At 40.1% G+C, this 13,420-nt stretch overlaps 17 non-coding genes across 17 annotated transcripts; all 17 read right to left on the bottom strand.

Annotated features, from left to right (window-relative positions):
• Positions 1-786: 786 nt before the first annotated feature.
• On the bottom strand, positions 787-858 carry trnah-gug (transfer RNA histidin (anticodon GUG)). The gene has a single exon. It is a non-coding gene; the product is annotated as a tRNA-His (tRNA).
• Positions 859-1,863: 1,005 nt separating this feature from the next.
• On the bottom strand, positions 1,864-1,935 carry trnah-gug (transfer RNA histidin (anticodon GUG)). Its single transcript has one exon. It is a non-coding gene; the product is annotated as a tRNA-His (tRNA).
• Positions 1,936-2,401: 466 nt separating this feature from the next.
• Positions 2,402-2,473, bottom strand: trnah-gug (transfer RNA histidin (anticodon GUG)). The gene has a single exon. It is a non-coding gene; the product is annotated as a tRNA-His (tRNA).
• Positions 2,474-2,939: 466 nt separating this feature from the next.
• On the bottom strand, positions 2,940-3,011 carry trnah-gug (transfer RNA histidin (anticodon GUG)). The gene has a single exon. It is a non-coding gene; the product is annotated as a tRNA-His (tRNA).
• Positions 3,012-3,425: 414 nt separating this feature from the next.
• Positions 3,426-3,497, bottom strand: trnah-gug (transfer RNA histidin (anticodon GUG)). The gene has a single exon. It is a non-coding gene; the product is annotated as a tRNA-His (tRNA).
• Positions 3,498-3,963: 466 nt separating this feature from the next.
• Positions 3,964-4,035, bottom strand: trnah-gug (transfer RNA histidin (anticodon GUG)). The gene has a single exon. It is a non-coding gene; the product is annotated as a tRNA-His (tRNA).
• A 466-nt stretch (positions 4,036-4,501) lies between these two features.
• trnah-gug (transfer RNA histidin (anticodon GUG)) lies at positions 4,502-4,573 on the bottom strand. Its single transcript has one exon. It is a non-coding gene; the product is annotated as a tRNA-His (tRNA).
• A 414-nt stretch (positions 4,574-4,987) lies between these two features.
• trnah-gug (transfer RNA histidin (anticodon GUG)) lies at positions 4,988-5,059 on the bottom strand. Its single transcript has one exon. It is a non-coding gene; the product is annotated as a tRNA-His (tRNA).
• Positions 5,060-5,526: 467 nt separating this feature from the next.
• trnah-gug (transfer RNA histidin (anticodon GUG)) lies at positions 5,527-5,598 on the bottom strand. Its single transcript has one exon. It is a non-coding gene; the product is annotated as a tRNA-His (tRNA).
• Positions 5,599-6,602: 1,004 nt separating this feature from the next.
• trnah-gug (transfer RNA histidin (anticodon GUG)) lies at positions 6,603-6,674 on the bottom strand. The gene has a single exon. It is a non-coding gene; the product is annotated as a tRNA-His (tRNA).
• A 952-nt stretch (positions 6,675-7,626) lies between these two features.
• On the bottom strand, positions 7,627-7,698 carry trnah-gug (transfer RNA histidin (anticodon GUG)). Its single transcript has one exon. It is a non-coding gene; the product is annotated as a tRNA-His (tRNA).
• A 467-nt stretch (positions 7,699-8,165) lies between these two features.
• On the bottom strand, positions 8,166-8,237 carry trnah-gug (transfer RNA histidin (anticodon GUG)). The gene has a single exon. It is a non-coding gene; the product is annotated as a tRNA-His (tRNA).
• Positions 8,238-9,241: 1,004 nt separating this feature from the next.
• Positions 9,242-9,313, bottom strand: trnah-gug (transfer RNA histidin (anticodon GUG)). The gene has a single exon. It is a non-coding gene; the product is annotated as a tRNA-His (tRNA).
• A 1,004-nt stretch (positions 9,314-10,317) lies between these two features.
• On the bottom strand, positions 10,318-10,389 carry trnah-gug (transfer RNA histidin (anticodon GUG)). The gene has a single exon. It is a non-coding gene; the product is annotated as a tRNA-His (tRNA).
• Positions 10,390-10,855: 466 nt separating this feature from the next.
• Positions 10,856-10,927, bottom strand: trnah-gug (transfer RNA histidin (anticodon GUG)). The gene has a single exon. It is a non-coding gene; the product is annotated as a tRNA-His (tRNA).
• Positions 10,928-11,394: 467 nt separating this feature from the next.
• On the bottom strand, positions 11,395-11,466 carry trnah-gug (transfer RNA histidin (anticodon GUG)). The gene has a single exon. It is a non-coding gene; the product is annotated as a tRNA-His (tRNA).
• A 466-nt stretch (positions 11,467-11,932) lies between these two features.
• trnah-gug (transfer RNA histidin (anticodon GUG)) lies at positions 11,933-12,004 on the bottom strand. Its single transcript has one exon. It is a non-coding gene; the product is annotated as a tRNA-His (tRNA).
• Between the last annotated feature and the right edge of the window lie 1,416 nt (positions 12,005-13,420).

Here is a 13,420-nt window from a genome sequence, read left to right as displayed (position 1 = left end):
ACCATAATAGAGAAATATGCACTTAAACAGAATAACCTATGACACTTAAGTGTTCAAATGAAATATGCCTGTCCAAATGTAAACATAAAGCAACGACAACCGTCTACAGAGCAAACACAACTTGTCAAATGAAATGTGCCCGTCCAAATGTAAACTCAGAGCAACGACAACCGTCTACAAACCAAACACAACTTGTTTAGCCTTTTACAGATAAACGATGACCCGTATGCCGTGACATTGTGTTTCAAAACCGTGACCCGGATTCGAACCGGGGTTGCTGCGGCCACAACGCAGAGTACTAACCACTATACGATCACGGCGAACTACCAGGGCTGTCGAAGTGCTCTCCCATCAATTGCATCTGTTGCTCCCTCGTTTGGGTTCTTTAAGATACAACACTTTTATGTCAGGAAGGAGAATCCAGATGTGAAAGCAGATAGAAATCTACAGCAAATCAAAGGAATTAGGCTAAATTACAAATCAAATCGAAAACGTACCCCATAAAAAACTACGATCAGCTACAAATTTGTTCTTAAACACCATAATAGAGAAATATGCACTTAAACAGAATAACCTATGACACTTAAGTGTTCAAATGAAATATGCCTGTCCAAATGTAAACATAAAGCAACGACAACCGTCTACAGAGCAAACACAACTTGTCAAATGAAATGTGCCCGTCCAAATGTAAACTCAGAGCAACGACAACCGTCTACAAACCAAACACAACTTGTTTAGCATTTTACAGATAAAAGATAACCCGTATGCCATGACATTGTGTTTCAATGCCGTGACCCGGATTCGAACCGGGGTTGCTGCGGCCACAACGCAGAGTACTAACCACTATACGATCACGGCAAGCTACCAGGGCTGTCGAAGTGCTCTCCCATCAATTTCATCTGTTGCTCCCTCGTTTGGGTTCTTTAAGATACAACACTTTTATGTCAGGAAGGAGAATCCAGATGTGAAAGCAGATAGAAATCTACAGCAAATCAAAAAAAATTAGGCTAAATTACAAATCAAATCGAAAACTTATCCCATAAAAAACTACGATCAGCTACAAATTTGTTCTTAAACACCATAATAGAGGAAGTATGCACTTAAACAGAATAACCTGTGACACTTAAGTGTTCAAATGAAATATGCCTGTCCAAATGTAAACATAGAGCAACGACAACGTAAAAAAAAACAACACAACTTGGCAAATGAAATATGCCCGTCAAAATGTAAAAACAGAGTAACGACAACCGTCTACAAACCAAACACAACTTTTTTCGCCTTTTACAGATAAAACAGGACCCGTATGCCGTGACATTGTGTTTCAATGCCGTGACCCAGATACAAACCGGGGTTGCTGCGGCCACAACGCAGAGTACTAACCACTATACGATCACGGTGAACTACCAGGGCTTTCGAAGTACTCTTCCATCAATTTCATCTGTTGCTCCCTCGTTTGGGTTCTTTAAGATACAACACTTTTATGTCAGGAAGGAGAATCCAGATGTGAAAGCAGATAGAAATCTACAGCAAATCAAAGAAATTAGGCTAAATTACAAATCAAATCGAAAACGTACCCCATAAAAAACTACGATCAGCTACAAATTTGTTCTTAAACACCATAATAGAGAAATATGCACTTAAACAGAATAACCTATGACACTTAAGTGTTCAAATGAAATATGCCTGTCCAAATGTAAACATAAAGCAACGACAACCGTCTACAGAGCAAACACAACTTGTCAAATGAAATGTGCCCGTCCAAATGTAAACTCAGAGCAACGACAACCGTCTACAAACCAAACACAACTTGTTCAGCCTTTTACAGATAAAACATGACCCGTATGCCGTGACATTGTGTTTCAATGCCGTGACCCGGATTCGAACCGGGGTTGCTGCGGCCACAACGCAGAGTACTAACCACTATACGATCACGGCGAGCTACCAGGGCTGTCGAAGTGAACTCCCATCAATTTCATCTGTTGCTCCCTCGTTTGGGTTCTTTAAGATACAACACTTTTATGGCAGGAAGGAGAATCCAGATGTGAAAGCAGATAGAAATCTACAGCAAATCAAAGAAATTAGGCTAAATTACAGATCAAATCGAAAACGTACCCCATAAAAAACTACGATCAGCTACAAATTTGTTCTTAAACACCATAATAGAGAAATATGCACTTAAACAGAATAACCTATGACACTTAAGTGTTCAAATGAAATATGCCTGTCCAAATGTAAACATAAAGCAACGACAACCGTCTACAGAGCAAACACAACTTGTCAAATGAAGTGTGCCCGTCCAAATGTAAACTCAGAGCAACGACAACCGTCTACAAACCAAACACACCTTGTTTAGCCTTTTACAGATAAATGAAGACCCGTATGCCGTGACATTGTGTTTCAATGCCGTGACCCGGATTCGAACCGGGGATGCTGCGGCCACAACGCAGAGTACTAACCACTATACGATCACGGCGAACTACCAGGGCTTTAGATGTACTCTTCCATCAGTTTCATCTGTTGCTAACTCGTTTGGGTTCTTTAAGATACAACACTTTTATGGCAGGAAGGAGAATCCAGATGTGAAAGCAGATAGAAATCTACAGCAAATCAAAGAAATTAGGCTAAATTACAGATCAAATCGAAAACGTACCCCATAAAAAACTACGATCAGCTACAAATTTGTTCTTAAACACCATAATAGAGAAATATGCACTTAAACAGAATAACCTATGACACTTAAGTGTTCAAATGAAATATGCCTGTCCAAATGTAAACATAAAGCAACGACAACCGTCTACAGAGCAAACACAACTTGTCAAATGAAATGTGCCCGTCCAAATGTAAACTCAGAGCAACGACAACCGTCTACAAAGCAAACACAACTTGTTCAGCCTTTTACAGATAAAACTTGACCCGTATGCAGTGACATTGTGTTTCAATGCCGTGACCCGGATTCGAACCGGGGTTGCTGCGTCCACAACGCAGAGTACTAACCACTATACGATCACGGCGAGTTACCAGGGCTGTCGAAGTACTCTCCCATCAATTTCAACTGTTGCTCCCTCGTTTGGGTTCTTTAAGATACAACACTTTTATGTCAGGAAGGAGAATCCAGATGTGAAAGCAGATAGAAATCTACAGCAAATCAAAGAAATTAGGCTAAATTACAGATCAAATCGAAAACGTACCCCATAAAAAACTACGATCAGCTACTAATTTGTTCTTAAACACCATAATAGAGAAATATGCACTTAAACAGAATAACCTATGACACTTAAGTGTCCAAAGCAAACACAACTTGTCAAATGAAATGTGCCCGTCCAAATGTAAACTCAGAGCAACGACAACCGTCTACAAACCAAACACAACTTGTTCAGCCTTTTACAGATAAAACATGACCCGTATGCCGTGACATTGTGTTTCAATGCCGTGACCCGGATTCGAACCGGGGTTGCTGCGGCCACAACGCAGAGTACTAACCACTATACGATCACGGCGAGCTACCAGGGCTGTCGAAGTGCTCTCCCATCAATTTCATCTGTTGCTCCCTCATTTGGATTCTTTAAGATACAACACTTTTATGGCAGGAAGGAGAATCCAGATGTGAAAGCAGATAGAAATCTACAGCAAATCAAAGAAATTAGGCTAAATTACAGATCAAATCGAAAACGTACCCCATAAAAAACTACGATCAGCTACAAATTTGTTCTTAAACACCATAATAGAGAAATATGCACTTAAACAGAATAACCTATGACACTTAAGTGTTCAAATGAAATATGCCTGTCCAAATGTAAACATAAGGCAACGACAACCGTCTACAGAGCAAACACAACTTGTCAAATGAAATGTGCCCGTCCAAATGTAAACTCAGAGCAACGACAACCGTCTACAAACCAAACACAACTTGTTCAGCCTTTTACAGATAAAACTTGACCCGTATGCCGTGACATTGTGTTTCAATGCCGTGACCCGGATTCGAACCGGGGTTGCTGCGGCCACAACGCAGAGTACTAACCACTATACGATCACGGCGAACTACCAGGGCTTTAGATGTACTCTTCCATCAGTTTCATCTGTTGCTAACTCGTTTGGGTTCTTTAAGATACAACACTTTTATGGCAGGAAGGAGAATCCAGATGTGAAAGCAGATAGAAATCTACAGCAAATCAAAGAAATTAGGCTAAATTACAGATCAAATCGAAAACGTACCCCATAAAAAACTACGATCAGCTACAAATTTGTTCTTAAACACCATAATAGAGAAATATGCACTTAAACAGAATAACCTATGACACTTAAGTGTTCAAATGAAATATGCCTGTCCAAATGTAAACATAAAGCAACGACAACCGTCTACAGAGCAAACACAACTTGTCAAATTAAATGTGCCCGTCCAAATGTAAACTCAGAGCAACGACAACCGTCTACAAACCAAACACAACTTGTTCAGCCTTTTACAGATAAAACTTGACCCGTATGCCGTGACATTGTGTTTCAATGCCGTGACCCGGATTCGAACCGGGGTTGCTGCGGCCACAACGCAGAGTACTAACCACTATACGATCACGGCGAGTTACCAGGGCTGTCGAAGTGCTCTCCCATCAATTTCAACTGTTGCTCCCTCGTTTGGGTTCTTTAAGATACAACACTTTTATGTCAGGAAGGAGAATCCAGATGTGAAAGCAGATAGAAATCTACAGCAAATCAAAGAAATTAGGCTAAATTACAGATCAAATCGAAAACGTACCCCATAAAAAACTACGATCAGCTACAAATTTGTTCTTAAACACCATAATAGAGAAATATGCACTTAAACAGAATAACCTATGACACTTAAGTGTCCAAAGCAAACACAACTTGTCAAATGAAATGTGCCCGTCCAAATGTAAACTCAGAGCAACGACAACCGTCTACAAACCAAACACAACTTGTTCAGCCTTTTACAGATAAAACATGACCCGTATGCCGTGACATTGTGTTTCAATGCCGTGACCCGGATTCGAACCGGGGTTGCTGCGGCCACAACGCAGAGTACTAACCACTATACGATCACGGCGAGCTACCAGGGCTGTCGAAGTGCTCTCCCATCAATTTCATCTGTTGCTCCCTCGTTTGGGTTCTTTAAGATACAACACTTTTATGTCAGGAAGAAGAATCCAGATGTGAAAGCAGATAGAAATCTACAGCAAATCAAAAAAAATTAGGCTAAATTACAAATCAAATCGAAAACTTATTCCATAAAAAACTACGATCAGCTACAAATTTGTTCTTAAACACCATAATAGAGGAAGTATGCACTTAAACAGAATAACCTGTGACACTTAAGTGTTCAAATGAAATATGCCTGTCCAAATGTAAACATAGAGCAACGGCAACGTAAAAAAAAAATACACAACTTGGCAAATGAAATATGCCCGTCAAAATGTAAAAACAGAGTAACGACAACCGTCTACAAACCAAACACAACTTTTTTCGCCTTTTACAGATAAAACATGACCCGTATGCCGTGACATTGTGTTTCAATGCCGTGACCCGGATTCGAACCGGGGTTGCTGCGGCCACAACGCAGAGTACTAACCACTATACGATCACGGCGAGCTACCAGGGCTGCCGAAGTCCACACCCATCAATTTCATCTGTTGCTCCCTCGTTTGGGTTCTTTAAGATACAACACTTTTATGTCAGGAAGGAGAATCCAGATGTGAAAGCAGATAGAAATCTACAGCAAATCAAAGAAATTAGGCTAAATTACAGATCAAATCGAAAACGTACCCCATAAAAAACTACGATCAGCTACAAATTTGTTCTTAAACACCATAATAGAGGAAGTATGCACTTAAACAGAATAACCTGTGACACTTAAGTGTTCAAATGAAATATGCCTGTCCAAATGTAAACATAGAGCAACGACAACGTAAAAAAAAACAACACAACTTGGCAAATGAAATATGCCCGTCAAAATGTAAAAACAGAGTAACGACAACCGTCTACAAACCAAACACAACTTTTTTCGCCTTTTACAGATAAAACAGGACCCGTATGCCGTGACATTGTGTTTCAATGCCGTGACCCAGATACAAACCGGGGTTGCTGCGGCCACAACGCAGAGTACTAACCACCATACGATCACGGTGAACTACCAGGGCTTTCGAAGTACTCTTCCATCAATTTCATCTGTTGCTCCCTCGTTTGGGTTCTTTAAGATACAACACTTTTATGTCAGGAAGGAGAATCCAGATGTGAAAGCAGATAGAAATCCACAGCAAATCAAAGAAATTAGGCTAAATTACAGATCAAATCGAAAACGTACCCCATAAAAAACTACGATCAGCTACAAATTTGTTCTTAAACACCATAATAGAGAAATATGCACTTAAACAGAATAACCTATGACACTTAAGTGTTCAAATGAAATATGCCTGTCCAAATGTAAACATAAAGCAACGACAACCGTCTACAGAGCAAACACAACTTGTCAAATGAAATGTGCCCGTCCAAATGTAAACTCAGAGCAACGACAACCGTCTACAAACCAAACACAACTTGTTTAGCCTTTTACAGATAAATGAAGACCCGTATGCCGTGACATTGTGTTTCAATGCCGTGACCCGGATTCGAACCGGGGTTGCTGCGGCCACAACGCAGAGTACTAACCACTATACGATCACGGCGAACTACCAGGGCTTTAGATGTACTCTTCCATCAGTTTCATCTGTTGCTAACTCGTTTGGGTTCTTTAAGCTACAACACTTTTATGGCAGGAAGGAGAATCCAGATGTGAAAGCAGATAGAAATCTACAGCAAATCAAAGAAATTAGGCTAAATTACAGATCAAATCGAAAACGTACCCCATAAAAAACTACGATCAGCTACAAATTTGTTCTTAAACACCATAATAGAGAAATATGCACTTAAACAGAATAACCTATGACACTTAAGTGTTCAAATGAAATATGCCTGTCCAAATGTAAACATAAAGCAACGACAACCGTCTACAGAGCAAACACAACTTGTCAAATGAAATGTGCCCGTCCAAATGTAAACTCAGAGCAACGACAACCGTCTATAAACCAAACACAACTTGTTCAGCCTTTTACAGATAAAACTTGACCCGTATGCCGTGACATTGTGTTTCAATGCTGTGACCCGGATTCGAACCGGGGTTGCTGCGGTCACAACGCAGAGTACTAACCACTATACGATCACGGCGAGTTACCAGGGCTGTCGAAGTGCTCTCCCATCAATTTCAACTGTTGCTCCCTCGTTTGGGTTCTTTAAGATACAACACTTTTATGTCAGGAAGGAGAATCCAGATGTGAAAGCAGATAGAAATCTACAGCCAATCAAAGAAATTAGGCTAAATTACAGATCAAATCGAAAACGTACCCCATAAAAAACTACGATCAGCTACAAATTTGTTCTTAAACACCATAATAGAGAAATATGCACTTAAACAGAATAACCTATGACACTTAAGTGTCCAAAGCAAACACAACTTGTCAAATGAAATGTGCCCGTCCAAATGTAAACTCAGAGCAACGACAACCGTCTACAAACCAAACACAACTTGTTCAGCCTTTTACAGATAAAACATGACCCGTATGCCGTGACATTGTGTTTCAATGCCGTGACCCGGATTCGAACCGGGGTTGCTGCGGCCACAACGCAGAGTACTAACCACTATACGATCACGGCGAGCTACCAGGGCTGTCGAAGTGCTCTCCCATCAATTTCATCTGTTGCTCCCTCGTTTGGGTTCTTTAAGATACAACACTTTTATGTCAGGAAGAAGAATCCAGATGTGAAAGCAGATAGAAATCTACAGCAAATCAAAAAAAATTAGGCTAAATTACAAATCAAATCGAAAACTTATTCCATAAAAAACTACGATCAGCTACAAATTTTTTCTTAAACACCATAATAGAGGAAGTATGCACTTAAACAGAATAACCTGTGACACTTAAGTGTTCAAATGAAATATGCCTGTCCAAATGTAAACATAGAGCAACGACAACGTAAAAAAAAAATACACAACTTGGCAAATGAAATATGCCCGTCAAAATGTAAAAACAGAGTAACGACAACCGTCTACAAACAAAACACAACTTTTTTCGCCTTTTACAGATAAAACATGACCCGTATGCCGTGACATTGTGTTTCAATGCCGTGACCCGGATTCGAACCGGGGTTGCTGCGGCCACAACGCAGAGTACTAACCACTATACGATCACGGCGAGCTACCAGGGCTGCCGAAGTGCACACCCATCAATTTCATCTGTTGCTCCCTCGTTTGGGTTCTTTAAGATACAACACTTTTATGTCAGGAAGGAGAATCCAGATGTGAAAGCAGATAGAAATCTACAGCAAATCAAAGAAATTAGGCTAAATTACAGATCAAATCGAAAACGTACCCCATAAAAAACTACGATCAGCTACAAATTTGTTCTTAAACACCATAATAGAGGACGTATGCACTTAAACAGAATAACCTGTGACACTTAAGTGTTCAAATGAAATATGCCTGTCCAAATGTAAACATAGAGCAACGACAACGTAAAAAAAAACAACACAACTTGGCAAATGAAATATGCCCGTCAAAATGTAAAAACAGAGTAACGACAACCGTCTACAAACCAAACACAACTTTTTTCGCCTTTTACAGATAAAACAGGACCCGTATGCCGTGACATTGTGTTTCAATGCCGTGACCCAGATACAAACCGGGGTTGCTGCGGCCACAACGCAGAGTACTAACCACTATACGATCACGGTGAACTACCAGGGCTTTCGAAGTACTCTTCCATCAATTTCATCTGTTGCTCCCTCGTTTGGGTTCTTTAAGATACAACACTTTTATGTCAGGAAGGAGAATCCAGATGTGAAAGCAGATAGAAATCTACAGCAAATCAAAGAAATTAGGCTAAATTACAAATCAAATCGAAAACGTACCCCATAAAAAACTACGATCAGCTACAAATTTGTTCTTAAACACCATAATAGAGAAATATGCACTTAAACAGAATAACCTATGACACTTAAGTGTTCAAATGAAATATGCCTGTCCAAATGTAAACATAAAGCAACGACAACCGTCTACAGAGCAAACACAACTTGTCAAATGAAATGTGCCCGTCCAAATGTAAACTCAGAGCAACGACAACCGTCTACAAACCAAACACAACTTGTTCAGCCTTTTACAGATAAAACATGACCCGTATGCCGTGACATTGTGTTTCAATGCCGTGACCCGGATTCGAACCGGGGTTGCTGCGGCCACAACGCAGAGTACTAACCACTATACGATCACGGCGAGCTACCAGGGCTGCCGAAGTGCACAACCATCAATTTCATCTGTTGCTCCCTCGTTTGGGTTCTTTAAGATACAACACTTTTATGTCAGGAAGGAGAATCCAGATGTGAAAGCAGATAGAAATCTACAGCAAATCAAAGAAATTAGGCTAAATTACAGATCAAATCGAAAACGTACCCCATAAAAAACTACGATCAGCTACAAATTTGTTCTTAAACACCATAATAGAGGAAGTATGCACTTAAACAGAATAACCTGTGACACTTAAGTGTTCAAATGAAATATGCCTGTCCAAATGTAAACATAGAGCAACGACAACGTAAAAAAAAACAACACAACTTGGCAAATGAAATATGCCCGTCAAAATGTAAAAACAGAGTAACGACAACCGTCTACAAACCAAAGACAACTTTTTTCGCCTTTTACAGATAAAACAGGACCCGTATGCCGTGACATTGTGTTTCAATGCCGTGACCCAGATACAAACCGGGGTTGCTGCGGCCACAACGCAGAGTACTAACCACTATACGATCACGGTGAACTACCAGGGCTTTCGAAGTACTCTTCCATCAATTTCATCTGTTGCTCCCTCGTTTGGGTTCTTTAAGATACAACACTTTTATGTCAGGAAGGAGAATCCAGATGTGAAAGCAGATAGAAATCTACAGCAAATCAAAGAAATTAGGCTAAATTACAAATCAAATCGAAAACGTACCCCATAAAAAACTACGATCAGCTACAAATTTGTTCTTAAACACCATAATAGAGAAATATGCACTTAAACAGAATAACCTATGACACTTAAGTGTTCAAATGAAATATGCCTGTCCAAATGTAAACATAAAGCAACGACAACCGTCTACAGAGCAAACACAACTTGTCAAATGAAATGTGCCCGTCCAAATGTAAACTCAGAGCAACGACAACCGTCTACAAACCAAACACAACTTGTTCAGCCTTTTACAGATAAAACATGACCCGTATGCCGTGACATTGTGTTTCAATGCCGTGACCCGGATTCGAACCGGGGTTGCTGCGGCCACAACGCAGAGTACTAACCACTATACGATCACGGCGAGCTACCAGGACTGTCGAAGTGATCGACCATCAATTTCATCTGTTGCTCCCTCGTTTGGGTTCTTTAAGATACAACACTTTTATGTCAGGAAGGAGAATCCAGATGTGAAAGCAGATAGAAATCCACAGCAAATCAAAGAAATTAGGCTAAATTACAGATCAAATCGAAAACGTACCCCATAAAAAACTACGATCAGCTACAAATTTGTTCTTAAACACCATAATAGAGAAATATGCACTTAAACAGAATAACCTATGACACTTAAGTGTTCAAATGAAATATGCCTGTCCAAATGTAAACATAAAGCAACGACAACCGTCTACAGAGCAAACACAACTTGTCAAATGAAATGTGCCCGTCCAAATGTAAACTCAGAGCAACGACAACCGTCTACAAACCAAACACAACTTGTTTAGCCTTTTACAGATAAACGATGACCCGTATGCCGTGACATTGTGTTTCAATGCCGTGACCCGGATTCGAACCGGGGTTGCTGCGGCCACAACGCAGAGTACTAACCACTATACGATCACGGCGAACTACCAGGGCTGTCGAAGTGCTCGACCATCAATTTCATCTGTTGGTACCTCGTTTGGGTTCTTTAAGATACAACACTTTTATGTCAGGAAGAAGAATCCAGATGTGAAAGCAGATAGAAATCTACAGCAAATCAAAAAAAATTAGGCTAAATTACAAATCAAATCGAAAACTTATTCCATAAAAAACTACGATCAGCTACAAATTTGTTCTTAAACACCATAATAGAGGAAGTATGCACTCAAACAGAATAACCTGTGACACTTAAGTGTTCAAATGAAATATGCCTGTCCAAATGTAAACATAGAGCAACGACAACGTAAAAAAAAAATACACAACTTGGCAAATGAAATATGCCCGTCAAAATGTAAAAACAGAGTAACGACAACCGTCTACAAACCAAACACAACTTTTTTCGCCTTTTACAGATAAAACATGACCCGTATGCCGTGACATTGTGTTTCAATGCCGAGACCCGGATTCGAACCGGGGTTGCTGCGGCCACAACGCAGAGTACTAACCACTATACGATCACGGCGAGCTACCAGGGCTGCCGAAGTGCACACCCATCAATTTCATCTGTTGCTCCCTCGTTTGGGTTCTTTAAGATACAACACTTTTATGTCAGGAAGGAGAATCCAGATGTGAAAGCAGATAGAAATCTACAGCAAATCAAAGAAATTAGGCTAAATTACAGATCAAATCGAAAACGTACCCCATAAAAAACTACGATCAGCTACAAATTTGTTCTTAAACACCATAATAGAGAAATATGCACTTAAACAGAATAACCTATGACACTTAAGTGTTCAAATGAAATATGCCTGTCCAAATGTAAACATAAAGCAACGACAACCGTCTACAGAGCAAACACAACTTGTCAAATGAAGTGTGCCCGTCCAAATGTAAACTCAGAGCAACGACAACCGTCTACAAACCAAACACAACTTGTTTAGCCTTTTACAGATAAATGAAGACCCGTATGCCGTGACATTGTGTTTCAATGCCGTGACCCGGATTCGAACCGGGGTTGCTGCGGCCACAACGCAGAGTACTAACCACTATACGATCACGGCGAACTACCAGGGCTTTAGATGTACTCTTCCATCAGTTTCATCTGTTGCTAACTCGTTTGGGTTCTTTAAGATACAACACTTTTATGGCAGGAAGGAGAATCCAGATGTGAAAGCAGATAGAAATCTACAGCAAATCAAAGAAATTAGGCTAAATTACAGATCAAATCGAAAACGTACCCCATAAAAAACTACGATCAGCTACAAATTTGTTCTTAAACACCATAATAGAGAAATATGCACTTAAACAGAATAACCTATGACACTTAAGTGTTCAAATGAAATATGCCTGTCCAAATGTAAACATAAAGCAACGACAACCGTCTACAGAGCAAACACAACTTGTCAAATGAAATGTGCCCGTCCAAATGTAAACTCAGAGCAACGACAACCGTCTACAAACCAAACACAACTTGTTCAGCCTTTTACAGATAAAACTTGACCCGTATGCCGTGACATTGTGTTTCAATGCCGTGACCCGGATTCGAACCGGGGTTGCTGCGGCCACAACACAGAGTACTAACCACGATACGATCACGGCGAACTACCAGGGCTTTAGATGTACTCTTCCATCAGTTTCATCTGTTGCTCCCTCGTTTGGGTTCTTTAAGATACAACACTTTTATGTCAGGAAGGAGAATCCAGATGTGAAAGCAGATAGAAATCTACAGCAAATCAAAGAAATTAGGCTAAATAACAGATCAAATCGAAAACGTACCCCATATAAAACTACGATCAGCTACAAATTTGTTCTTAAACACCATAATAGAGAAATATGCACTTAAACAGAATAACCTATGACACTTAAGTGTCCAAAGCAAACACAACTTGTCAAATGAAATGTGCCCGTCCAAATGTAAACTCAGAGCAACGACAACCGTCTACAAACCAAACACAACTTGTTTAGCATTTTACAGATAAAAGATGACCCGTATGCCATGACATTGTGTTTCAATGCCGTGACCCAGATTCGAACCGGGGTTGCTGCGGCCACAACGCAGAGTACTAACCACTATACGATCACGGCAAGCTACCAGGGCTGTCGAAGTGCTCTCCCATCAATTTCATCTGTTGCTCCCTCGTTTGGGTTCTTTAAGATACAACACTTTTATGTCAGGAAGGAGAATCCAGATGTGAAAGCAGATAGAAATCTACAGCAAATCAAAGAAATTAGGCTAAATTACAGATCAAATCGAAAACGTACCCCATAAAAAACTACGATCAGCTACAAATTTGTTCTTAAACACCATAATAGAGAAATATGCACTTAAACAGAATAACCTATGACACTTAAGTGTTCAAATGAAATATGCCTGTCCAAATGTAAACATAAAGCAACGACAACCGTCTACAGAGCAAACACAACTTGTCAAATGAAATGTGCCCGTCCAAATGTAAACTCAGAGCAACGACAACCGT

This window comes from Gadus macrocephalus, chromosome 20, assembly GCF_031168955.1.
Source record: "Gadus macrocephalus chromosome 20, ASM3116895v1".
Lineage (NCBI taxonomy): Eukaryota > Metazoa > Chordata > Actinopteri > Gadiformes > Gadidae > Gadus > Gadus macrocephalus.
The sequence above is the reverse complement of the archived record's forward strand: the minus strand, read 5'-3'. Positions and strand labels throughout refer to the sequence as shown.